This window comes from Staurois parvus, unplaced genomic scaffold (genome assembly GCF_062004578.1).
Source record: "Staurois parvus isolate SC_StPar_1 unplaced genomic scaffold, SC_StPar_1.0 ptg000015l, whole genome shotgun sequence".
In the NCBI taxonomy this organism is placed as follows: Eukaryota; Metazoa; Chordata; class Amphibia; order Anura; family Ranidae; genus Staurois; species Staurois parvus.
This window is the reverse complement of record NW_028317811.1, coordinates 5,276,630-5,304,546: the sequence shown is the minus strand read 5'-3', so window position 1 is coordinate 5,304,546 and position 27,917 is coordinate 5,276,630.

The window sequence follows — 27,917 nt, the reverse complement described above, 5'->3', positions numbered from 1 at the left end:
TTTTTTGGGGTGTCTACTGTCCAAAAAGGGGTCATTTGGGGTTTTTTGTACTGCTCTGGCATTTTAGTACTTCAAGAAATGTGATAGGCAGTTAGAAAGTAAATTAATATACAGGTATTGGGATTTTTTTTTACCAACGACATGTAGCAGAATACATTTTGGCCTACATTTATGACTAACTTTGAGTTTATTAGATGTTTTTGATAACCAAAAGTAGAAAATATCAATTCTTTCAAAATATTCGTTCTTTTTTTGTTTATATCACAAAAAAAAAAAATCCAGTGGTGATCTAATACCACCAAAAGAAAGCTCTATTAGTGTGAAAAGAGACATACATTTTGTTTGACTACAGCGTTACATGACCACACAATTACCAGTTGCAATAGCGCAGTGCTGAATAGCAAAAAAAGACCTGCTCAGAAAGGGGGGGAACCTAACCCTAAGGTTAACTACTTAAAGACCAATCCTTTTCTGACACTAGAAAATTACTTTGAACCCTCAAACATTATATTTTTTTTAAAGCAGAGGCCCTAGGGAATAAAATGGCAGATGTTGAAATTTTTTATGTCACACCAGGGGCGGACTGACAACTCATGGTGCCCCCGGGCAATAAGGTATCATGGGGCCTCTGTGTCCTTGCCCAAACTCAAAAAAGCCTATGAAAAAGGTACCAGGGGCATCTCATGGGGCCCCCTACTGACTCGGGCCCTCGGGCAGTGCCCAAGTTTCCAAATGGTCAGTCCGCCCCTATGTCACACACTTTAATCACTTGCCTACCAGACACTTTCACCCCCTTCCTGCCCAGGCCAATTTTCAACTTTCAGAGCTGTCGCAATTTGAATGACAATTGCACGGCCATGCAACACTGTACCCATATGAAATTTTTATAATTTTTTTGAGACAGATTTTTTTTTTTTTGCTGGTATTTAATCACCATTGTTTTTTTTTCATTTTTTGATAAACAAACCAAAAACAACTGAAAATTTTGAAAAAAAAAAGTTTTTTGCTTAGTTTCTGCTATAAAATTTTGTAAATGAGTAATTTTTCTCCTTCACTGATGTATGCTAATGAGGCTGAAGTGATGGGCACTGATAGGCTGCACTGATGGGTACTCATAGGTGGCATTGATGGGCACTCATGAGGAGGCACTGGTAGGTGGCACTGATGGACATTGACAGGCATCACTGGTGGGCATTCACAGACATCACTGATGGGCACTGAAAGAAAGTACACATATCTGGCACTGATAGGCAGCAGTGACTGGCACTGTTAGGTGCCACTGACTGGAACTGTTAGGTGGCACTGATGAGCACTGATAGGCGGCACTGATGGGCACTGATAGGCGGCACTGATGGGCACTGATAGGCGGCACTGACTGGCACTGATAGGTGGCAGTGATTGGCAGCACTGACTGGAACTGTTAGGTGGTACTGACTGGCACTGACAGTTGGCACTGAAAGGCAGCTCACATGGCACTGATATATGGTATTGATGTACACTGATAGGCACTGACAGGTGGAATTGATGGGCAATGACAGGTGGCATTGATGGACACGGGCAGGTGGCACTGATGGGGCTACACTGATCATCAGTGCCCTGATGATAAGTGTAGATGTCTCCTCTGAGGAATGCCGATTACCGGCTCTCCTCTCATCATGAGCTGTCAGCGTGACAGCTCGTGAGGAAAGAAATGTTGATAACCGGCATTTCCTTATTTACATGCAATCAGCTGTGATTGGACACAGCTGATCATATTACACAGCCAAAGTCATCGACTCTTTCCACTGATCCACTGTGTTCCAGGGACACAGCGCACCATCGATCGCCATGCTGTGCACCACAGGGGGTGCACACATGCTGTTAGAGTGGGAGGACATCATATGACATCCTCCCAGAACAAGAGAACCACTGCGCTCCCGTCATTTCCTTATATGGTGGGTGGGAGGTGGTTAAAAGCCTTTACAGGTTACCACTTTAGATTTACAAAGGAGGTCAAGTGCTATAAAAATACTGCCCTCGATCTGACACTGGTGATACTTCACATGCATGGTGCAATCTCTGTTTACATACTGATACGGGACCGATGCTTGTGTGGGCAAGCAAGGGGATGGGGCGTGGATGAATTTTTTTAAATTTATGTATTTTGGTTTTGTTTTTTTTTTACACTGTCATTTTTTTTTTAACACTGTTATTGTTATCACATGGAATGTAAATATCTCCTGTGATAGCAATAGGCAGTGACAGGTACTCTTTTCTGAGAAATATGGGGTTTTACATGAAAGATGACCACCAGCTGAAAAATTGATACCAGAATGATCCCTGTAGCTGCAGGCATCATCCTGGTATAACCACTCAAAGTCCAGTGATGTACCAGTACATTATTGGTTCTTGTTGGGCATACAGTGTATGTAACAGCAGAGAACATGGTCAAATGATTAATAGGGTCTGTGGACTAATATGACCGCAATTCATTCTTTTTAGTAATGCCCATTTTGACGGTTAGGCCTGTCGCAAACGTGCGCAACACACAGTGAAGGACGCCGACTCCATTTTGTTAAGAGTATCCATTTCCCCCTTATTCTTCCCTCCCCCTCCCTCTCTGAGGAGACATTTGGCCAGCATGTGTGTGTGTGCTGGTTGTGGGTCACTGGCAGTCCAAGGCATCTCTGAGCTAGGTGCCTGGCTGTCTGGGAGAACCTGTGCCACTTCACACCTCAGAAGAGATAAGGCAAGCTTTCTCTGGAGTTGAAAGATTTTCTGACCTAATGAACCTAATGCAGCGTAGGTGACAGAATCAGATAACACTCCTCAAAATCCATTTTTCCCCTATGTCTCATATCTTGGAATATGAGAAACTTACATAAAAACCAGACATACCGTCAGTTTGGCTAGGAGGAGCCGAACAGTTTGATGGGTCACTCGACTCGTCTCGCATACACAGGAAAGCAGAAAAATAGATCTAGTGAACCGTTCAGTATAGAATTATATAATTCATATCTAACCAATCCTCAGACTTGTCTGCATAATAATCTACTCGCGGGTGGAATGTCACTTGTGCAGATGGGAAGTTATGGGCCAAAATATGAGTTAGGAAAGATTTTGGCTCTAGTTTAGGCCTACGCCCAGACGTTCCCTCCCAAACGGGGTATTGGTCCTTTGACTTCAGCAACACCCCCTGCTGGGAACTTCAAATTGGGCTGGCAGGCCTAAGATGAGGTAGTTGAAGAATTTCCCATTGACCATCTTAACATAGGGAGATCAAAGCACCCTTCTGCTCTGAAACTTGGATCTGCTAACCCAGGACTTTGGCAAGTACTTTAACCCTTTCACCTCTCTCTGATATCTCTTTGCTGTGCTATGGTTCTTTGTATATGTATATATATATCTTAGTTACATATTTTTTCTGTAATATTTTTTTTACACCCGTTTGACCTATTAGTAATAAATCTTTCTTTCTGAAAGTGTTGAACTGTTTCTATAGCTCTTTATTGCAATTTACGAATCCCTGCCTCTAAAGAGACGCTACTGTTTGTTTAACCCTCTGTATAACAGGCCTGTGTTATGACCGTGTTATGCAGATGATTATTTAATTCATTATAGTGTTATAGCTGATATTGCCGAGTTTCCTCTTTCTCTGTACAAAAAGGAGGTGGTGGCAGTGTGAAGGGTTAATTGTGTAATTAACCTGACCCAGTAACAATCGCCCCGACTGCCGGTACATCGATTGTGGTCCGTTAGCTGGAAAATCATTGTGCAGGGTGCAGCTGGGTGTGGCATTGTTACGCACGTCACATCGCGGTTTTAGATTGGCTAGTCCTTCGCTCACGAGTTTGGTGAGAAGGTCTGGGGTCTGACGCCGCGATCGTGACAAATTGGACGTCGCATGTTGGTGGCAGCGATTGTGCGATCGTGACAAGGCCCAAAAAAGTTTTACATTCGGAAACCGTGAAAGGTTTCTATGTGAATTGTCCGACAAAAGTTAAATATGGGTGGGCAACGATGTGTTGTGCACAAGGGCGGACTGACAACTCATGGGACCCCCCGGGCAATAAGGGATCATGGGGCCCCTGTGCCCTTGCCAAAACTCAAAAAAGCCTATGAAAAAGGTACCAGGGGCATCTCATGGGGCCCCCTACTGACCCCGGGCCCTCGGGCAGTGCCTGAGTTTCCAAATGGTCAGTCCACCCCTGGTTGTGCATATAAATACTTTGGTCCACAATCAAGTCATACAAATCTTCTGTGAAAAATAGCAGAGGGTCTAAACGCTAGTGCTGGCAGAAAATGGGGCTGACCTTCCTAACACTGAGTTTTGGGGACACTATACTAAGGAGGCATTAGAATAGTTGTGTTCATGATCAAAATATTGATCCGTACACACAGTATACTAGTAATAGCGGTGATCAGCGACCTATAGCATGAGTGCGAGAGTGTGCAGGCAATCTAAGGCTAGCTGACCCTGGATGGGAGGGGTACTAACTGACCCTGACTCTATCTGATGTTGCTAGTGGCAGTAATACAGTGATTAGTGAAAAATTCTATATACCGACACTGTACTAATGGCACTGATTGAGTGACAGGTGATCAAAAGTGTTAATTGGGACAATCATAGGGTTAAACTAATGTGTGTTTGTAAAATGTTGTGTTTTTACTCACAGTGTGGTGTTCTAACTTCTCTCCCTGGACCAACAGGGGGGCAGCGGAGGGCGCACACATGTATGCTCACACCCGGAAATAGAAAGTGACGTAAAGGTACATCACTTTGCCCAGAGCCGCAGCTCACCTGCACATTGCAGGTGATCGGTCAGCAACTAGCAAAAAAATAAACTAGAAAACAAAATTCTTTTTTTTACTAATGAATTACTTTTATCAGAGTAGTTCAATGTTACTATAGTAACAGTGTACTACTCTGGGGGGCTGATCAGGGATTTTCTTTTTTTTTTTATACTTTGCATTACAGCAAAAAAGATTATTGCTTATGCAATGCAATGCTTGCTTTGAACTGTCATGAATGGGTTAAGTTCATGACAGTTCAAAATAATAGTGATCTGTGATTGGATAAAGCTAATCACATGGTACAGAGTGCTGTGATTGGCCCATGTATCAAGTGAGAGCTGTGGACCAGTCACAGCTCAACAGTCACAGTTCACCAGGAAGATGGCATAGCGATCACATGATCACAGGATTCCAATTACCAGGATCCACATTCCGACACAGCGCTAGTGGAGGGGGCGTGTAGCCCCCCCTATTTGTTGGTACAGCCACAGCGGTGTACCGGTACATTGCTGTGGCTGTAGCTGCCACCCATCCGCAGTACAATGTGGGCGGGCGGGTAGTTGTTAACAGCGCCTCTGGCATTAGCATAGAGACTTTTTAAGAAGGCTTAACATGAAGCATTCAAAATTTACAATTCTTTCAGACAACACAATATCATGCCTTGACTGTGAAGTAGTGCACCTGTACAGTTTACTAAAGCAAAAGTGAAAGCAAATGCTGCTAAATTACATTTCCAGGTCAGTTTCCACTTGTTTGTAAACAAAGCCATCTTCAAGGCTAATCTGCAAGGGATTTTAAACACAGGACATAGGGAATGGGTAGCTAGGTACTGACCTGGGGGACTTGTAACAATTTAAAAAAAAATGTAAATATCACTCAGCCTCGCTGATGCTCTGTTTGTTCTTTGTCCGTGATTAATGTATTCTACTGTACTGTCACTTGTACCCTGTGTGGAATACTCAATATATATTTTTACGGACAAAAAACCTCAAATGACCCCACAAAAAAAAACAAAATAACCTGGGGTTCCCCTTCAAAACCAGAGGGTCTGGCATGGATTTTTTGTCCATGCAAAAAAACAAGAAAAGCATACAGTCAACCTCAAAATCCATACCAGATCCTTATCTGGTGAACATGCATTCCACCTCCTCCTGAACCATACCAGGCCACAGGGAAGGTACCTTGCCAGGAGGGCCCATCTGGCCAAGCACCTTGTCCCTATGTTGATATGAACGAGCCTCTTCCCCTCATCTCTGACCCAGTGAATGTGGAGGTGTGCACTGGGAATTGATCAGACTCTGGAAACCCCTTTAACCCCTTGCCTACATGGCACTTAAACCCCCTTCCCGCCCAGGCCAATTTTCAGCTTTCGGCCATGCAATGCTGTACCCGTTTGAAAGTTTTATCATTTTTTTTAGACAGATAGAGCTTTCTTTTGGTGGTATTTAATCACCTCTGGATTTTTTATTTTTTTGCTAAACAAACCAAAAACCACTGAAAATTTTGAAAAAAAAAAAAGTTTTTTCTTAGTTTTTGTTATAATATTTTGTAAATAAGTGATTTTTCTCCTTCACTGATGTGCGCTAATGAGGCTGCAGTGATGGGCACTGATAGGCTGCACTGATGGACACTGGTAGGTGGCACTGATAGGCATTGACAGGCATCACTGATGGGCACTGAAAGGCAGCACTCATATATGGCACTGATAGGTGGCACTGATAGGCAGCACTGACTGGCACTGATAGGCGGCAATGACTGGCACTGTTAGGTAGCGCTGATGCGCACTGATAGGCGGTACTGATGCACACAGATAAGCGGCACTGATAGGGCGCACTGATTGGCAGCACTTATAGGTGGCACTGACTGGCACTGAAAGGCAGCTCAGATGGGCACTGATATGTGGCATTGATGTGCACTGGTAGGCACTGATATGTGGCACTGATGGGCACTGGCAGGTGGCATGGATGAGCACTGACAGCTGGCACTGATGCTTAATGAGACAGAAGAGGTCTCCATAGCTACTATCTGGGAAGCACATAAGATCTATATTATGGGAATTCTGATTTCAATGGGGGCTGAAAAAAAGAAAGAACGGGGAAAAAAAAAGAATTTGTTAATTAATAAACTCTTTGATCTAGAACAACTACATCAGGAGAAAATAGAAATAGAGATACAACAGAAGATAACCCAAAAAAGAGAAGCGTTAAATGATCTGATGATCTGATGGAAAAGGATATGAGAAGAGTTTTTAATAAGGTTGCAAAGGAGAGATATCAGTGGGGGAATAGACCAGGAAAATATCTAATGAGAAGATTGAGAAAAAAGAAATCAAGAAATTATATAGAGAAAATTAAAGATAAGAATGGAGAAATGGTACATTCAACCACTAATATCGCTAAAACAATTCAACAATATTATAGTATTGTATACGAAATGAAATCTAAAAACCCAAAATAATCAGAAGAAAGAAAGGGAAAAATACAGGCATACTTAAAAGAGGCTGGATTACCTAGATTAGAGGAGGGGAGAGCAGCAGTTTTAGATAAGCCTATTACGAAGGAGGAAATTTATACAACTCTTAACAATACAGCAGCAGGAAGAAGCCCAGGACCAGATGGATATACGTTGAGATATTACAGGAAATTAAGGGAACTAATTGTGCCCAAGATGTGTATATACATGAATTCTCTGAGTGAGGGAATGATAATGAGAGAGGAGTCATTGCAGGCATATATTGCAATTTTACCAAAAGACGGGAAAGATCTGTCCCAATGTGCTAGTTATTATTATTATTATTACATCGAGTTTATATAGCGCCAAAGGGTTTGCTCAGTGCTGTACAATAGAGGGGGGGACAATACATGAAACAGTACAACAACAACAAACAGCTCACGAGGGGTTAGAGGGCCCTACTCTTTCAAGCTTACAATATAGGAGTTATAGGCTCATATCACTATTAAATATAGATACAAAATTATATGCAAAAGTTCTAGCAAATAGAATAAAGAATGGATTCATTGCTTTTGCAAAAAAGTAAGAAAGAAAATCATTTGGCGATTGTTTTATCAGTCGATGCCGAGAAAGATTTCGGTAGATTGGGGACTTTTGTTTGACACATTGGAAGCTTTGGGCATTGGACCTAAGATGATGCAATGGGTCAAAAGGTTATATAGTTCCCCAACAGCTGCAGTCAAGGTAAATGATTCGTTATCAAAATTTTTTAAAATGTACAATGGAACCAGAAAGGGATGTCCACTCTCTCCCTTACTTTTTGTTATATAATTGGAACCATTATTGGCAACTGTATGAAGGAATATAGATGTAAAAGGAATGTTGCTAGGGGATGTGGAGCATAAGGTAGCGGCGTATGCTGACGATATGCTATTTTACATAGTGAACCCTAGAGTAACTCTACCCAATTTAATAAAAATTTTAAAATACTATGGAGAACTATCAAACTTGAAAATTAACCCTTCGAAGTCAGAGATATTAAATATCAATGTTCTGAAGATAGAAAAACAGAGTTTACAGAAAGCATTTCCCTTTGTATGGTGGGAGAAGGATCTGATTATTTAGGTGTAAAATTAACTCCCGCTGTTAATAATATTTTTCAGGCAAATTACATTCCACTAATAAATGAGCTGAAGGAAGAATTGAGGAAAATATCTACCGGAATAATCTCTTGGATTGGCTGTATAAATTTGGTAAAAATGATAATAGTCCCAAAGGTCCTGTATAAATTTCATATGCTCCCAATATATTTACGTGGGTCATTCTGTAAGATAACTAAAAAGATGATATCTAAGTATATATGGGCAAACAAAAGACCAAGAGTCAGTTATGAGGTATTGTGTAAGGACAAAACTGAATGTGATTTTAGGAGATATTATTTGGTGCTGCTTTCAAGAATAGCAGATTGGATTTATAACTCACGGGGGAAAAGTTGGGCAAAGATGGAAAGTACACTTAGTGAGTCACAGTTAGACAAGATTATTTGGCTCCAACAACAGTTTAGAAAATCATCAGATAATACAAGCACTTTAACACGTAATGTTTTTAGGATATGAGATAGAATTCATACATAAAGGGGATGGGAATATAATTCACTGTTAATACCGTTGTGGGGAACAGAATTTTTCCCCCCTGGGAATGGGAATATTGCAGTTAACCTCCCTGGCGGTATTCCCGAGTGTAGCTCAGGGTTAATTATCAGTGCCAAAAGCGGTAACCCCGAGCTACACTTGGGATTACCCTGCAGAGTTACTCTGGGATTCCCTCAATCACTTACCTTGTCCTGCGCTCCCACGATGCGTCCCGTGCAGCGTCCCCGGCCATCTCATCTGGCCGATGCCGGCATCCGTCTTCCGGTCCCTGTGAGCATCGGGACGTACGGGGGCCGGAACAGGCGGGAAATGTAAAAATTTTAAAAAGTGACATTCACTAATACACTAAAATCGCATAGTAAAACATTACTGTTTAAAAGCATTTCACATATATTTTGTCCCTACTGCTTTGTATTGTGCCCTGCCTGCATTTTTACTGTTCTTTCTGCCTGGAAACTGAGAAAAGTCCATGGTGTCCAAAAAGCATCCCTTTCTGTCAAAAGCTGTTTTAGACCAGCTAAAATACAGAGATAGTAAATCAGAACCACTTGTAGAATTGAGTGATAATGATTCGTGGGGAAATTCATCATCAGTCACTGAAAACGATTTTGCGACTAAGCTAAATGATGTGCAAACTTGGCGCTATATTTCAAATTTCAGTGTTTTTATTTTGATTATATTATTGAATTAAATGTATTATTATTTTTTATGATTATTTATTATATTATAATTTATGATTTCGTGTTTCAAATTTTATCCTACCCGGAATGTTTACTAGACTCTTGTTCGGACAGATTTCAGTGAGTTATTCCTAAAAATTACAGGCCTACAATAAAAAAAACGACATATTTCCATGCAAAAAATGTACCGCTTTGAGCACAGAAATATTGACATAATCATACCGCTAGGGAGGTTAATTGGATAAAAGACAGAAATGCACGTTTAAAAGATATTATTGATAAAGGGGAATTGTGCACATATATAGATTTAAAAAATAAGAAGGAAATACTCTGTGTGTTAGATGATTGCATTATTATCAATTAAAACACTTTGTCATAGCTCTCCCGCAGCCACTAAGGATGAGGGAAGACATGTATCCATTTGAAAAACTTTTTAGTACGGACACAATGCAAAGGCATGTGATCTCTCTCATATATACTGCTATGTCTGGAACTGTCTTTTGTTCGTTCTTAGAAAAGTGGGAAAAAGAATTAGGAACAAAATTAAATGATCCAGAAAAAAAAAGAATATTTAATTTAATACATGGCACGGTGGATATGAACACAATAGAAATGAATTATAAATGTTTAGTTAGGTGGTATGTTATTCCTAGTGTGGCACATAATCAAAGAACAGAGATCTCACCTTTATGTTGGAGGGGATGTGGAAAGATAGGAACAATGGCACACATGTGGTGGGATTGCCCCAAAATACAGCAATTTTGGCAGGGAATAATACAAATACAGGAAATAATGGGAATTAGTGTACTGAAGGACCCCTGGGTCTGTTTATTTCATAATACTGATATCATGGTGAAACAATATAAGAGCTTGATGATTTTTCACTTAATTAATGCAGCAAAAGGACTGATTCCTAGGCTCTGGAAAGCTCAGGAAGCCCCCAAAATCACAGACTAGATAAATAGAAGAGTTTATATACAGGATGGAGGAGTTGTACCATATGAGAGAGGATAAAATCAAAAAAATGTAAGAATATCTGGGATAGATGAACGGTCTTTAAAACTTCTGCGAGATATTCAGAATTGACTAAGGGGCAAGACAAGGTTCAGACAGGATAACAGAAATGGTCTCTGGTTAGTTTTTTGATGTTTATTTTCTATAGGAAGGGAAGGAGAGTGGATGGAGATAATAAGAGGTGAGGAACAGAATATTGGAACAGGAAGGAAGAGGTGTAAAATAGGAGGTGACCAAATGAGGGTGGGGGGAAGGTTGGGGATGGGCATCTGTAACAATAACTTTTTGCATGATTTCATTTATGGAAAATTGTTGTATTTATATTGATGATTAAAATGTATAAAAATAAAGTAAAAAATAAATAAATAATAACTTTACGGAAAATTTCTAATGGTGTTTGCAACTTTTGCAGATCCGCATGATCCTTACTAAAATTAATCTACACTGCAAAGGCTTGTAAAGAGAAGTTTTGATCATATTTAGAAGTTTTCTTGCTGTGTATGATTTTCATCTGCATTCATCTATGGAAAAAAACCTTTTAAAGTAATACAAATTAATGTGATAACTGACAACACTAGCTGGCTGTGAATCACACACTAATCATTTTACCTAAGAACTTTGAAGGGGTCAAAAGCAAAGAGCAGTATTTGTAATACTGTCATTTGCTCTGAATTTTGTAGAGCATGGAAAGAGGAATGTGTCTCCAGCTAAAAGTAAACTAATTAGTAGGATCCAACATATAAGACTAAATGATGTAACATACTGTAAGTTGTACAATTATAGTCTCACCATATGTTTATTTGAAGAACACATTTTATGAAGTACATAGTTTATAATTTTGATTACTGCTTAATGGAGTTGTGTTTCTTATAATTATACAGTCTAATGTTATTTAAAGCAGAACTACACTCTCTCAATCAACATTGACTAATTGTAATCCTTATGCTGCTAGAATTAGTAAATAGAAAGAAAAGTATATAATATTTACTTGTTTTAAACTTTTATTTATGTTTCTTCAGTGACATCCTGGTTTTTGGCCTATGCAAATGATGTCATACATCCCAGGAGTCTTCAAGAAGGGAAGAAGGGCTTTCTCAGTTAAGCAGACCCTCCTGTCTGCATGCCTGAGTTAAAGACAGATTAATTCCAGGAAGTAAATGCTACATTATTCATCTGCCCTTACTCATGATTTCCATGGCCAGAAATGTTAGGACGGTGATTTCTCAGCAAAATAAAGCATGGAGACATGGATGGATGGGTGAGTTTGCTTTAAATATTTAAATTGCATTAAGTAGTGTTTTTGATTTGTGGTGCTCAGATGCTAGGTAGTTCCCCTTTAACTAGAGTAGGCGTATCCCCTGAGAATGTGCATGTGCACGAAACACATTGGGAGGGACCTTACGTGCTTACATCACGCCGCCTGTTCCAGTATTCAGAGAGACTGCCATATCTGTATGTCTGGATAGTTTTATTTGATGCATTCACGTCGTTGTTTAGCCATGTTTTATGCTGTTTTAAATAAAACATACTACACTAAATACCTTTGTCTGGGCTCTTTTCACCTAGGACTTTGGAACTGATGACCAGGAATTGAGATGCAGAGATGATCATGGTGAATATGCTTTATTCAGTTACCATTTAACCTTCTGGTGAGTGCATATACAGTGGGGATCGAAAGTTTGGGCACCCCAGCTAAAAATTTGTATTAATGTGCATAAAGAAGCTAAGGAAAGATGGAAAAATCTCCAAAATGCATCAAATTACAGATCAGACATTCTTATAATATGTCAACAAAAGTTAGATTTTATTTCCATCATTTACACTTTCAAAATAACAGAAAACAAAAAAATGGCGTCTGCAAAAGTTTGGGCACCCTGCAGAGTTATTATCTTGTACTGCCCCCTTTGGCAAGTATCACAGCTTGTAAACGCTTTTTGTAGCCAGCCAAGAGTCTTTCAATTCTTGTTTGAGGTATCTTTGCCCATTCTTCCTTACAAAAGTCTTCCAGTTCTTTGAGATTTCTGGGCTGTCTGTCACGCACTGCTCTTTTAAGGTCTATCCATAGATTTTCAATTATGTTGAGGTCAGGAGATTGTGAAGGCCATGGCAAAACCTTCAGTTTACGCCTCTTGATGTAATCCCCCGTGGATTTCGAGGTGTGTTTAGGATCATTATCCATTTGTAGAAGCCATCCTCTCTTTAACTTCAGCTTTTTCACAGATGGCATCAAGTTACCATCCAAAATTTGCTGAAATTTTATTGAATCCATTTTTCCTTCTACTCGTGAGATGTTCCCTGTGCTACTGGTTGCAACACAACCCCAAAGCATGATTGATCCAACCCCATGCTTAACAGTTGGACAGAGGTTCTTTTCATTAAATTCTGTGCCCCTTCTTCTCCAAATGTACCTTTGCTCATTCCTGCCAAAAAGTTCAATTTTAACCACAGAACTTGTTTCCAAAATGCATCAGGCTTGTCTATATGTTCATTTGCAAAGTTCAAACGATGATTTTTATGGTGAGGACGTAGAAGAGGTTTTCTTCTGATGACTCTTCCATGAAGACCATATTTGTACAAGTATCCCCAGCTTTGTGAGCGTCAACTATTTTCAGTTTCAGTTTTCTAGACAACTGCTTAGAAGAACCCATGGTGCTGATTGTTGGAGCAAGGTCAGATGAGTCTGGGCATTTAAAACCTTTGAGATTGACATCACCTGGTCTTCCCAGACGATGATTGAGAACAATCCATGACACTGGCAGGTCTCAGCTTGGCAAAGGGGGCAGTGCATGCTATAAATTCTGCAGGGTGCCCAAACTTTTGCAGACGCCATTTTTTTGTTTTCTGTTATTTTGAAAGTGTAAATGATGGAAATAAAACCTAACTTTTGTTGACATATTATAAGAATGTCTAATCTGTAATTTGATGCCTTTTGGAGATTTTTCCATCTTTCCTTGGCTTCTTTATGCACATTAATACAAATTGTTAGCTGGGGTGCCCAAACTTTCGATCCCCACTGTAGGTGGAGGAGTGCACATTGATGGTGTTACAGGGAAAAAGAAGCCCGGCATTTCTTTGCTCTGTGCACTTGTGAGACTATTTATTTTTTGACACCACGCATTTTATTGATTGGACTTTTTGCATTCATTGTAACTTTTTGTTGCTACTCTTGTGGTAACTTCTTCAAGAGGATCTTGAAGGTACTTAGCGCTGAGAGCAGTAGTCTGAGTCTGGCACAGAGCTGCTGGCTGTCTGGCTCAGTACAGTAAAGAGGCTCAGGTTGCCTGCCTGATATCAGCAGCATTTTTCTCATTTTGTTACTTATGTATACTGACTTTGGTGAGTATATTTCTTGTGTAATAAACAATCAATTTCAACATTCAACACTATATAGGATCTTTCTTTCTTTTGATGGTGCTCATCTTGGGTTTGGAGGAAAAATCAATTGAGAAAGTTCTATCCCAGAAAAACTCAAAGCAACATAGCCTAAGTCTTATATTATTACTAATATCAAGAATATTTGAATGCAGAGGCAATTATTTATTATGATAATGAGTAGATACATTTATATAGTCTTACAGATACAATCGGCCCTTTGAGGGCAACCAAAATACAATGTGGCCCACAATGAAATTATTATTATTATTATTATTATACAGTATTTATATAGCGCCAGAAAGGTTTGCTCAGCGCTGTACATTATAGTGGGGGACAGAACATGAGACAATACAGTAATAAAACAATAAATGAGGGGTTCGAGGGCCCTGCTCTTTCGAGCTTACAATCTAGGAGAAAGTGGCTGTGGGGGATGGAGTGCTAGGAGGAGTGGAGGAGATCGGCTGTTAGGTGAGGGTGGGGTAGGCTTCCCTGAAGAGATAGGTTTTCAGGGTGCGCCTAAAGGTTAGGAGGGTAGGTGACAGTCTGATGGATTGGGGTAGTGAGTTCCAGAGGATGGGGGAAGTCATGGAGAAGTCCTGCAGTTGGGCGTGGGAGGTGGAGGCCAGGGAGCTAGAAAGTAGTTGAGTTTGGCACCCCTGCAATAGAGTTTATATGCAGCTCCTGTTATTTTAGCTAATGCTGTCCCTTTTGTTCTGGAATTCTATAGGTAGTTTTAGCTCAGGGCTCCATAATCAGCATAGGCTAGAGCCAAATCAGGCATCCGATGGCCCATTAGGTATTTAGTGGTCTGGCTGCATGGCAGATTAAAAGTTACCTAGGGACTAAAACAAAGAATAGAGAGGCTGAGTCTTAGTTCCAATGTCACACCATGGTTTCTGCTTATAAAATGCTGCGTTCCAGGCATGCGCGGCCAGGGATGATGGCAGACGTGTTCTGCTGAGCTCTGCTCATCCCCGGCCAGGAGTGACTCACCCGCTCCGCACTACAGCTGATCTTCTGCCTCGGGTTAGTCACGTTTCACCAAGTACCCGGCCCAGCACCAGGGAGAGGCTTCTATGGGGAAGATAGGGCGCTGGAAGCCCCCCTCCCCGCAGCCTCAGGACCCGCGGCCCTCGCCTCTGCGGCGCTTCCTATATAGGCCGCAATCCCCGGCCTCTAGTGAGGATAGAGGTCCGAGGATCGATCCCGGACCTCTAGCGGCCGCGGAGGGTACTGCACCCTGTATAATTCCAGCACAGCTGCAAACCTCTGCTCCGATCCTTCCACACATGGGGGATCATGACCCCCAATTGACAGCAGGAGAGGCTATGAACAACCCTACTCCAGGGGGTCTCCCAGCCCCTGGTCTGAATCTTCAGCAGACAAAGTCGTCTCCTCTGCTCACAATCTCCGCGTTAGACGACAAGCTGCAAATTTTTTTACGAAACATTACCGCCTCTATAGCCGCTGAAGTGGGAAAATTGGCTAATGAGCTCAGAGGGGAAATAGCCCAGATTGGGGACCGCACGGATAAGCTGGAAAGTAAGTTTGATGATTTGGCGCAATACGTTCACGTTTTGGAGGAAGATAATGCCTATCTGAAACATTCCATGTCCCAAATGCAGCTCCAGCAAGAGGACCTGGAAAACAGGGAACGGCGCCAAAATATCCGTATACGTGGTTTGTCCGAATCTGTTGCTGATGCTCAATTGCACCGCCATCTACTGTCCTTCTTCATCGCTACTGCCCCCATGGTCCCAGAGGCAGATTGGCGGATGGATAGGGCCCATCGCTCTCTGGGCCCTAAACCGATTGAGGGAACCAGTCCACGTGACATTATAGTCCGCTTCCACTACTTTCAAAGTAAAGAAGCCTTACTATCAGCAGCCCGCCACAAATCTTCTTTGGAGTTTAAAGGTGATAAACTCCAACTCTTCTGTGATCTTTCTCCGATTACTCTTGCTAAGCGACGGGCTTTTAAGCCGATCACCACACATCTTCAACATCATCGTGTCCTGTATCGTTGGGGGTTCCCCTTTAAGCTGGTGGTTGTTAGGGACAACACCCATGTTGTCCTCCGTGATCTTCAAGAGGCGGATTCTTTCCTTAAGCAGTTGGGACTTCCACCTCTACCTGATGATATGTCCTCGCCGCCGCCTACTCCATCCCGTCCTTCTGCCACCCCTTCCAAGATATGGACACCAGTCCGAGGAGGTCGGAGGAGACGCACACCGCAACGTCCACGCCCTCCCCGATCAAGCGACCCTCCTGCCTGATGATTTTCAGGGGTGACCTTTTGTGCCGAATCGGGTGTTTTGTTCGGCCATAGCCTTGCTGGGTGCATTTTATTTTGTTCTTGTTTTCTCTGGCCGGGTTTGACGTCCTCCCGGAAGTGTCGGATGTCGTGCTGCCCTCGATACTGTCTAGCCAATGGCCTAGACGACTTGGGCTTAGTTGACGTTCCCAAGTTTATATCCTTGCGGATACCTGCTCTTCATTGTGTATTTTTTTCTGTTGTGTTATGTTTTCTGTTTTCTGTTTTTTTTCTTTTTACTACATCGATGGTAATTTTTCCATTTGTCATGCTAATACATGTAGCCCAGCCACTGTTATTCTATAATGGCTTTGAGGTTTCTGTCATACAATGTTAAGGGCCTCAACTCTATTCAAAAAAGGTGGATGGCTTTGAAGGAATTTTGATCCTCAGGAGCAGATATCATTTTTGTCCAAGAGACCCATTTCAAATCTACAGGCTCCTTTCGTTTTGCCTCGAGATTTTTTCCCCGTGCCTACTCGGCTTTTGATCCTTCTGGGAAGGCCGGAGCGGCAATTTTGATTGGGTCACATTGCTCCCTTCGGGTTGTTTCCTCCAAAGTTGACCAACAGGGTCGTTTCATTCTTCTGGAGTGTATGTTTGGTGAGACTCCCATAGTTCTGCTGAATTTATACGCCCCTAACACAGGCCAATTGCAATTTCTATCCCAAACACTCGCCGAACTGGATTCCTTTTCCACTTCGCAGGTGATAGTTGGGGGAGATTTTAATCTGATTCTTTCCCCCCATAAAGACAGGAAGGTTCTTTTTGAGTCCTCTCCCTCGAAGCGGCAATGCTCCTCTTCAAAATCCTTTCGTAGATTAATTAGGGAGCATCATCTCTTTGACGCATGGCGGATTAAACATCCTCTCCATAAACAGTTCACTTTTTACTCTACCCCTCACCGTAGTTATTCTCGCCTAGACCATTTTTTCGTTTCTGCTCCATTGCTTCCACTTCTGGTATCTTCTGATATTAATCCCATTACTTGGTCCGACCATGCCTCTTTGACTTTAAACCTTTTTTTCCCCCCTCTTATATCCAAACCTTGTCATTGGCGCCTTAATGAGACCTTTCTTTCCACAGACCATCTTAGAGATGAATTATCGCAGGGACTTGATACTTATTTCACCCATAATGTTGGTTCCGTAAACTCCTCCTCAACTCTATGGGAGGCTCACAAGGCGGTTTTTCGAGGGCTCTGTATTTCTATGGGTTCTCGTTTAAAAAAGTCCTCGGCGAGTGCTAGGGCTTCCCTCATACAACAGCTATCTTGGGCGGAAGGTCGGTTATTGGCTAAGCCATCTATTCCTGGGCTCCAGAGGGTAATTTCTCTACGGGATCAGGTTAAAGCTCTTGACTCCAGTAGGACTGCTCAATCCCTCCTTTGGGTCAAGCAGAAATTCTATGAATTTTCCAATAAGCCCCATCGTATGTTAGTCAATCGTCTCAAAGCTCAGTCCCCTTCCACGATGCCTGACTTACTAATACAGCCAGATGGAAGCCCCACTTACGATCCTCGGGCTATGGCAACTCTTTTTGGCTCATTTTACGGGAAATTGTATAACTGTTTAACCCCGGACCTGCACCCACCCCTCACACAGTTATTATTTGATAATTTTTTGATACATTGTCACTCCCGAGTATTTCACCTTCGGACACTGCCACCCTTAATGCTGACATTACCCTAGAGGAATTACTGGACACAATCAAACTTCTCCCTTCTCATAAAGCTCCGGGACCGGACGGATTGCCCTACTCCTACTATAAAACATTTATTGGTATTCTGGCACCGCATCTCCTCTCTCTATATCACGATCTTTTTAAGGGAATTATACCTCAGACTGAATTCTCCCGTGCATATATCTCGGTCATCCCTAAACCCGATAAGGACCATTCTATCGTGGACAACTACCGCCCCATTGCCCTACTCAATTCCGATTATAAGATTTTTACCAAAATTTTAGCCAACTGATTGTCCGGAATCATCTCCAAGATCATGCATAGGGATCAAGTGGGCTTTGTACCTGCCAGACATGCCGCAGATAACACTAGGAGAACTATTGATCTGGTTGATCTGGTTAACAGGTCCTCTACCCCTACAGTGTTATTAAGCTTGGACGCTCAAAAAGCTTTCGACCGTTTAAGCTGGCCTTATATGTTCATGGTCTTGGAGAGATTTGGTTTCAAAGGTCCATTTGTAGCAGCTTTGAAGGCCCTCTATTCATTCCCCCTTTCACAGGTCAGATTAGCTTCTTTTCTCTCGCCTCCCTTTCAGATGTCAAACGGAACGTGTCAGGGCTGCCCACTCTCTCCTTTACTGTTTATTCTTTGTCTGGAACCTCTAGCCATCGCTATTAGGTCAAACCCGGATATTCGCGGGATACAGTCACATTCCCATGAGTACAAATTATCGTTATTTGCAGATGACATTCTTCTCACGCTTACGAGTCCCCATACTTCTTTACCGATTTTGCATAAGTCCTTGAAACAATTTGGGGCTATTTCAGGTTACAAAGTCAATACGTACAAAAATGAGGCACTCCCAATACATATCCCACCTATCGTTTTGTCCTCGCTTCAGGAAGTCTTTCCCTACCGGTGGTGCACACACTCTTTAAAATATTTAGGTACTAATATTTCTCTCTCTTACCAATCCATATACGAGGCCAATTTCCCCCCTTTGTTTATAGCAATCTCTCACTCTCTGAAACGTTGGGATGCCTTGCCCATCTCTTTTCTCGGTCGCATTAACGTTCTAAAAATGACCGTGTTACCCAAACTCTTGTACTTGTTTGCAACTCTCCCCGTTCCTATGTCCAAGCTTCACTCGCTTCAGAAATCTTTCCTACACTTTATCTGGCACAATATGCGGCACAGGATTGCACGTTCTGTTCTGCTTTCTCCGCGTTCTAGGGGAGGTCTGGGAGCGCCGGATATAATCAAGTATTATTATGCAACTCACCTTAGTTTTCTTCTGTCATGGTCCACGCCACACCCTCCCAACACATGGACTGAGATTGAATCTTTACAACTGTCCCCAGTTCATCCTTGTTCCCTTCTTTGGTCCACCGCGGCAGTGGATATCTCTTCCTTCCGCCATCTATTCCTTGGTCCCATGCAATTTTCATTGACGGTATGGCAGAAATGTAAGACTCAATTTACTCTAGCCTCTGAATGCTCCCCTTTGACAAATATCCTCTACAACCCTAACCTGCCAGACAATATGGCCATATCTCGGATGTCTCTTTGGGTGGTATCTAACCTTTTTCAATTGCGTCACTTGGTACATCCGGTGACTCGTAAATTACATTCATTCCCGGATCTCCAGAAAAAAGCTTCTTTACCTCCTCATCACCTATATATATATTTCCAAATACGCCATTTTTTCTCTACTCTATCACCCTCATTGATCCTGGGGAAGCCTACACCCTTCGAACGTTTATGTATGCAGAGCCCCCACCAAAGGGGTATTATCTCCAATACTTATAAAATTCTTATGGCTGCATCCCCTTTATCTAATGAAACTCACCTTTACATGCGTAGGTGGTCTCAGTTTGTACAACGTGATATTGATTTACTGACGTGGAAGAATATTTGGGTAAATGCATCTAAATCTTCAGTTTGTGTGGTTTTTAAGGAAAACATTTATAAGATTATGATGTTATGGTACAAAACACCTGAGGTTCTTCATGCTTTCAACCCGAGTGCTTCTCCTGTCTGCTGGCGCTGTGGTAAGGATTCAGGTTCTCTCTATCATATTTTTTGGACTTGTAAATCTATTGTTCCTTTTTGGGAGGATGTCCGTTCCTTGTTGCAATCAATGCTGCATGCCTCGCTCCCTTTTGACCCTCTGAATTTTTTGCTGGGCTTGCCATTCCCGGGTCTATCTAATCCAGCCAGAAAACTTGCTGCTCACGTGTTGACCGCGGCCAGGAGAAGTATTCCTATGGGTTGGTTATCTTCTACTCCCCCCCACACTGCTGACTTTGTACAAACTTATTGCTGAAGTAAGACGGATGGAGTATTTGACTGCTTTACATAATTGTTTGTCTGCTGTATTTGAGTTGATTTGGCTCCCGTGGGATTCCTTCATTTCTTCTTTGCCGGCTCGAATCTAAGATCCTGATTGTTTCTGCACTGATTTTGTATGACTTTGTATGATTCTATTGGACATGATTATATGTAGTTATGCCATCGATGTTTCTCTCTGTTCTGTTTATAATTTACTTATTTGAAAACCAATAAAAATTGTTAATACAAAAAAAAAAAGCTGCGTTCCAGGCTGGCTGGACAATAGTTGGAGGATCTCCCATCATTGCTAATCTTGTCTTTAGGTCTTCAGCAACAAGACAGATGCCACATCATGATTGTCTTTTGGGACCCTGCAACTGAGTTTTGCTGCAACAGTGATCTGGAGGTAGCTTAATTAATAACTAAATATGCCTGGTTATATGTGTACAATTCCACCAGGGCTCCTGTTTGGCCCTTTGCTGATATTACTGGTTTGTATAGCTTGTATTATTTCCATACTGGTGTGCATCCTTATATTTAATGATGCATGCTGTTTGCAGTACTTCTCCTGCTCACAATTTCTCTGAATAGATTACTAGTTAATTTCCCAGGAAGGGGATCCCCTATTTTTACAGAGGCTCTGTCTTAAGTGTAAGCACTGCCAACTTTAATATTAAACCCACTCTTCCACTTCTGGTTTTCTTATTTACCCACAGGTTTACTGCACTATCCTGTTTGGAGAGGGTCATTTCTCATTACTCCCATCCCAAAAGAAGTCAACAAAGGTATAGTAGAGGAGGAAAGTGACGGAAAAACACAACATCAGTGAGGCAGGGTGTCAACCAAGGGTGTCTCTCAGAGGAACAGTGAGAGCACGGGTGCAGGACACTGTTATCATCTGATCTACTCCCCAAAACTCAGTTGTGTGAACTTTTTTCATCATGTGCTGCAAACTAAACAATGGTTATTTGAATTCTAGGTCAGCAGCTGTAATATGATCTGTGGATGTGGGAGAGTTCGATGAGTCACAAGATTCTCTCCCCCTTCACAGATTATGTTACAGGTAGTGAAAGTGGAGGGGGGAGGTTACCTTGTCAGGAGCATTTTTACATCAGCTCAGCCCAGAGCCCAAAGCCACCTGAGTGCTAGAGGTTCATCCACAGGAAAAGGATGGGGCACCCCAACAGTTAGGATTTGAGCCTTTATTTTCAAATGATTTTTATTAGGAATTTTTAGGTTTCTGAACAAAACATGTTATGTCATTATATAGAAACATTTGAGTACAAGGTTCACATAAATGAAACAACAACATATAGAATGAAAAAATGAGGTAATAAACCCCCACCATCTGGCTGGGAGTTCAAATTATCATAATCATACTTACAAGAGAGGTATTCTCATTGGATTGTGAACCTTACCGATGAATATGAAAACATAAAAGAACTAAACAGGGGATGAAAAGCGGTATAGGAAAGTGTGAGAGGAGGAGATGAGGGCACCAATGAACTACAAATGTAGCATCTTATAAGGTTTAGGATTCGTAATCAGACAATTGAGCATTTGGGATGTTTTAGCCATCGAGACCAGTGTAATGTGAATTTATGGAAGGAGGAATTTCGGAGGGCCGTTCTTCGCTCCATCTCACATTGCAAGTTGAGATCAGCGAGTAGGCGGGCTAATAAGGGGGGTGAGGTAGAACGCCATAGTCTCGTAATGTTAGTCTTTGCAGCTGCCAGAATGTGTATGATAATGATGCGTGAGCAAACGGGAAATTGATCTATCGTTAGATGAAGAAGGGCTAGCCCTGGATTAGGGGGTGTTGGGGAATCTGTGACTGAAGAGATTAATTGGAACACTTTATTCCAATAGGACTTGAGGGATTTGCATGACCATAGTAAGTGGAAGAGCGAACCAGTGTCACCACAACGCCTCCAGCAAGTTTGCGATTGCTGTGGGTAATAGATGGATAATTTGGCAGGGGTTAAGTAGCATTGGTGGAGAATTTTTAAATAAGATTCCCAGTGGGAGCTACATTTCGAGGCTTTGTATGTGATGGAGAACGTCACTTGCCATGGTTGCGGGGTTGTTGGGAGAAGGAGATTTGTCTCCCAATTGGTAAGGGATGATGTATGAGTTATAAATTGTGCTTCAGTAAGTAATGTATAAAAGGTAGAGATTCCTTTCTTTGGATAAAAAGTTTTGTGGTAGAAATGGTGTGCAGTAGCAGGGAAGTCTAATTCAAGTGGAATATGCGTGTTATGGAGCAAGTGGGAAATTCGCATAAAAGTGAATTGTTCCGTATCGGGAAGACAGAATCTTTTTTGAAGGGTCTGGAACGACTCGGGTTTATGATTGTTGTGAATATCTTGGATATAGCATATACCCAAGGCTTTCCAAGATGTTAGGTTCAAGTGGGGGGATAAGAAGTACAGGGAGGATATAGGAGTCGGGATTCGTAAATTAGTCTTATGTGAATGAGTGTAAGTCAGGAAATCATGCCAAGCTATCAGAGAGGCTTGGATGCATGGGTGAGCGTGTGAAGGTCTAATCTGTGTCGTACGAGGCGTAAATAATAAGTCTGTTAAGGTATTTGGCGAATACATGGCGGTTTCCATAATAGTCCATGTTTTGTCTTGGGTCGGGTGCCACCAGTAGTATAGCTGGTCCAATATGGCTGCCTGATAATAGGATTTCAAATGTGGGAGGCAGGCTCCGCCTCTGGAGGGCGGGCGTATCAGAAGGTTTGTAGAGCATCTAGGCCGTTTAGAATTCCATAAGAATTTATTTAAAATTTTTTGAATTGTAGAGAAGAACGAGGAGGGTATAGGAACTGGCAATGTACGAAATATATATAAAATTTTAGGCAATATACACATTTTAATAGTAGCTATTCTGCCCAGCATTGATAACGTGGTTGTACGTAGGTTCCTAAGCTCCTGTGGGATTGTGTCAAGAAGTGGTTGAAAATCAGCTGCATAGAGTTGATTGGTTTTGGGAGTAAGTTAGGTATGGGATATTATGTTTTTCCCATTTGAAAGGGAATTGTTTTGTAAGGAGGTTTTGGGTCAGAGCAGGGGTGTGAAGGTTTAAAATTAAAGATTTGGGTTCGTTGAGCTTATAATAAGATACATCTGCATAGTTTTGTATGTGCGTACGTATTGAGGTGAGTGATTTGTAGGGGTTTGTAATCATTAGAATAATGTCGTCTGCAAAAAGGCTGATTTTGTGTTCATGCTGGAGAAATTTAATTCCCGAGAAATTGGGGTCATTTCTAAGGTTGGATGCCAGTGGTTCAATGAGTAAAGCGAAGATTATGGGGGAAAGAGGGCAGCCTTGTCTAGTACCGTTAGATATTTGAAATGGCTGCGAGAGCGTACCATTAGTGAGGACTCTAGCTGAGGGTTTGGAGTAGAGGGATAAAATCGCTGACAGCATCCAGTCCGTAATTCCCAGTTTTTGTAGAGTAAGTGTCATGAATTGCCAGTGAATGCGGTCAAATGCTTTTTCTGCGTCAAGAGATAGGAGAAGTGAAGGTTGTTTGTTCGATTCAAGGTGGTGTATCAATGATATAAGTCGTCGAATTGCGTCAGGGGCCTGCCTACCCGGTACGAATCGCACTTGATCAGAGTTGATCAACGTGGGAAGGTACGGGAGGAGTCGTTGAGCTATTATCTTGGCATAAATTTTTAGGTCCTTGTTCAGTAGTGAAATTGGTCTATAGTTCTGGACTAGTTGGGGGTCCTTACCCGGTTTTGGGATGGTAGAGATTATGGATTGCAGCATGTCAGGAGGGAATTCTCCTTTAGGGGCAACGTAGTTATAGAGATCAGATAGGTGTGATTTGAGATGGGGAGCGAACATTTTATAAAATTCATTGGTAAAGCCGTCATTACCCGGTGATTTATTCATGGGGAGTTTGTTTATGGTTTTCTCGATCTCTAAAGGTGAGATCGGGACAGAAAGGGAGGCTAGTTGGGAAGGTGTAAGATGAGGAAGCTCAGTATGACGTAGGAAATTCTCGATCGACGGGTTTGTTGGTTGAGTTGTGTTTGGGCCGTCTTTTATGTTGTATAGGGATTGATAATAACTCGCAAATGCATTAGCTATATCTTGTGGGTTAGTCAATGGAACATTAGAAATTGGGTGTTGAATCGTGACAATTTTGTTTTTAAGCCGTTTTTGTTTGATGGTTTTGGCAAGAAGAGAGTTCGTTTTATTGCCCAGCGCATAAAATTGGGATTTTGTTTTTTGGAGGTTAAAATCATAAGCGTGTAATAGAGTAGGGCGTAGTTTGTCCCTATCTCGGCTTATCGCCGCAGTTGTGGTAGCGTTTGGATTCTGTTTATTAATATCTTCATTTGTGCGTATAGAGTCAAGGAGTTGTTCAATTTGCTGAGCCCGTTGTTTTTTAATACGAGAATTCAATTGGATGAGGATACCTCTCATATAAGCCTTATATGTCAACCAAAGAGTGATAACAGAGATCTCCGGGGTAGAGTTAGTGTCAAAAAAGAGGTCATGTGCATCTAATATAAATTTCTGGTTTTCCGGGATATTTAAAAGTGCAGAGCTAAGTCTCCAAATAGGTGGAATCGCCGACCTTCGGTTGTCATCCAAGGCTATGGTGATCGGTGCGTGGTCAGACCAGGTGATAGTACCGATGCTGGAGGAAGTCACGTGTTGCAGAGTCCATTTATCGATGATAAACATGTCAATTCTAGAATATGAGAGATGAGGGGGTGAAAAGTAGGTGTAGTCTCTTTCCGTACCATGTTGGCATCTCCATATGTCGTATAGGTCATGGTCGTGCAGGAAGGGGTTGAAGTTAAGGTGACAGGATTTCTTACTAGAGGAAGAGTCTAGTAGTGAGTCACTGAGAACATTAAAGTCTCCGCCAATAAAAAGTCTACCTTGTTGATGTTGGGAGATGAGAGTATAGAGTTTAAGTTGCTTACTGTTAGGGCCATATACGTTCACCAGGGTGTAAGAGATCTCATTAATTTGGCACGTCAAGATGATATAGCGGCCTTGCGGGTCGATTAGTGTGGAGGTAAGTTTGAAAGAAAGAGCGTCGTTAACAGCGATAATAACACCATTCTTCTTTTTGATGTTTGTTGCCATGAATAGTTGAGAGAAGCGATGTAGATAGAGTTTAGGGACTTTTTCTGTGGCGAAGTGCGATTCCTGTATGAAGAGTAGGTCCGTTTGAGATTTCCGGATTTCTCTTGATAGCATCGATCTCTTGAAAGGGGAGTTGAGGCCCCGCACATTAAGAGATGTGATGGTAATCATTCGTAAATGAGTTCTCGAAGTACAAATATACTTGGGGTGTTTTTTTTGCTAGTGTTAGTCACGGTCACGAGGGTGAAGGTTTGTGTCAGAAATATATAGTCAGTGGTGCCATTGGAAGGGATGGGTGGAGAGGGAAAAATAACAATAAAAAAACACTTGCACATAAAGCAAGTAAACGGTGTAGCCAGGATTGCTACATCAAAAAAGGGGGGGTCAAGCAGGATATGACCCTTGGATGGGTCATATCTAATCAAAACCTTGAATTTCAGAGCCATAGGGTTTAGGCCGATCGCCAGAATTAGGAGTATTCAGATATCGCCTCCAGAGAAAAATACAAAGAGAGAGATGTAGACGCGGCTGGTGCCGCTAAGCCCTTCAGGTTGCTTCCATGTTTTGAACGGAACCAGGGTTGTTCTTCTGTGGATCAGCAGGTAAAATGCTCCAGGCCTTAAAGAAGTCCAAACCAGCCTCTAGGTTTTTAATAGTATAGATTCTGCCTTGGTGACGTACGATTAATTTAGTGGGGAATCCCCATTGATAGGCCATATTGTGATTTCTAAGCGCTTTCGTGATTGGTATCATTTTTTTCCTGTTGGAAAGCGTGGCCTTAGACAGATCAGCATAAAGACGCAGAGTCACATGTGAGGATGGGAGTGGAGGTGGATTTCTAGCCGCCATCATAATTCTCTCCTTAATATGGTAGAAGTGTATTCGGACGAGCACGTCCCTAGGGATGGTTGCTGACAAGAATGAAGGCTTAGGTAGTCGATGTGCTCGATCGATTATGGCCTCTACGTCAGAGAGTGTTGGGATTAACAGCTTGAGGAAGTGATGTAGATATGGTAATAATGCTTCGTTAGATACCGTTTCTGGGATCCCTCTGAATTTAATATTATTGCGACGTGATCGATCCTCTATATCGGCCAATTTTAGGTTGATTTGTTCGATATCTGACGTGTGGTCAGAATGAGCATCAATCAAATCATTGTGCGCTTCCACTATATCCGCTATGTTGGTTTCAATATGGCGGATCCTGCGTTCCTGCCTTTGCACCAGATTAGTAATTTGGGTCATTGGTGCAGAAATATCGTTATGTAGAGTTTGGCGCAGTAGTGTTAGCATGTTCTTCATGGACATTTCAGTTACAGGTTGGTCAGATGCTGGAAATGCGTCTATGTCAGGCAGGGTGGGATATGGTGGCTGAGGCGGAAGGTTTAGGGCCTGGCAGGTGTCAGCAGGGTCACTATCAAGTCGTGGCCTTGATTTAACTGGGCTGCAGGACGTGGGTGACAGTGGGGGTGACAACTCACCCGGGTCCCCTGGATAGAGCTGTTGCTGCAGCCTGGGATCCACAGGCTGGGATCTGTAGTCCTCCTCCTGGTTACTGCTGTGTCCCTGCATGTCCGCATGGCGGCCGCCATCTTGGATTCCCGGCTGGACGGCCGGGAAGAAGTGGGTTAATTTCCCTGGTTGCCCCGGGCTTTTTTTCCTGCGGGGCATGTCCAGTGGCCTGCGGGCACCTTTCGGGAAGTGCCGTGAGTAGTTTGTTTTCCCTGGGGTCGTAGTGTGCCGCTTCAGCGCTGGCGGGTGGACGGAGCTGTGCTTATAGCGCGTCCATCCCCGAGCCGGCCGCGCATGCGCCCCCAGGATTTGAGCCTTTAAATACTGCTCCCCATCTAAAGGTATTTTTTTGCATTGGTACATAATTTCTCTGTCTGTTCCCAGCTCCCAATGCCCTTTGACAATTGAACCAAGCACATTCACTCACCCCTAATTGTAAGCAAAGCAGGGTGTATGCCAAGTACTTACCATCTATCATTGTATGATATTCTATCTATTCTGGTTTTTTTATTCATTAAAAAATGGAGCAGTGAGGGGGCAGGGCCAAGCCTGGCTCTGTGTGTGCTCTCGCTCTCTTTCCTTCCTATTACTAAGGTGACTTGCATGACCTGGAGGGAAGGTGAGGAGTACTAGTGGTGGTATGAACATCTGAGGTGGATGGTGCAAGTGATACACTGAGAAGATTCTGAGGAGGATTTATGCAGAAAATACACATATAGACTAAATGCATGGAATTTTTTTTGGAGGGTAAGAGTAAATATTGAGAAAGGTGATTTGTGATGATCAGCGATTAATAATATTTTTGGAGCATGCTATGCCATTTAAAAAAGTGAGCACATCATGTGTTATATTTATTTAATTAGAACATACTACACTATATTTGTTTTCTTGATTTTGTGGGAGTACATGCAGGGGAGTGGACGGAAGAGAAAAGGAGGATTTGTTTGTAAACAACTAAACAACTCTGTGTTACTTGATGAATCTGGTGAGAGCATAAGGAGATCTTTTATT